General features: G+C 53.6%; 1 protein-coding gene across 1 annotated transcript in view; it reads right to left on the reverse strand.

Annotated features, from left to right (window-relative positions):
* Positions 1-274, reverse strand: part of LOC119592765 (breast cancer metastasis-suppressor 1-like protein) — a gene marked incomplete in the record, with an annotated part of 50958 nt that extends 50684 nt beyond the window's left edge. Inside the window, 1 exon segment of the mRNA XM_037941697.1 lies at positions 1-274.
* Positions 275-349: the final 75 nt, after the last annotated feature.

The following is a 349-nucleotide window of genomic DNA, read 5'->3' on the forward strand; positions in this document are numbered from 1 at the left end:
ACCAGGCATGTCTTCTGTATGCAACACATATACCTTACTCTAGGTTTATACTGAAGCACTAACAGGCACCGGTCCTGGCAGCACGATTCACGGGTTGCATTGTATTTTTTGGTAGTAACTAAATCACTCCTTTCAACATAGTGAAATCCTGCTGGTGTAAAAAAAAAAGTCTGCTCTACTCGGAGCGCTTTCGGGCCATAAACGAGGAGGTAGAGGCGCGGTGGCCCGTCCGTGTGCGCTGCCGCCTCCCACTGTAAACAGGCAGGACTGGGCGCTTGGTTCGTTTCCCACGCGCTCGGCGGCGCTCGGCGGCACCTCGCATATTGGCTGGGCGGACCTGAATGTTTGC

Source organism: Penaeus monodon, chromosome 30 (genome assembly GCF_015228065.2).
Source record: "Penaeus monodon isolate SGIC_2016 chromosome 30, NSTDA_Pmon_1, whole genome shotgun sequence".
Taxonomy (NCBI): domain Eukaryota; kingdom Metazoa; phylum Arthropoda; class Malacostraca; order Decapoda; family Penaeidae; genus Penaeus; species Penaeus monodon.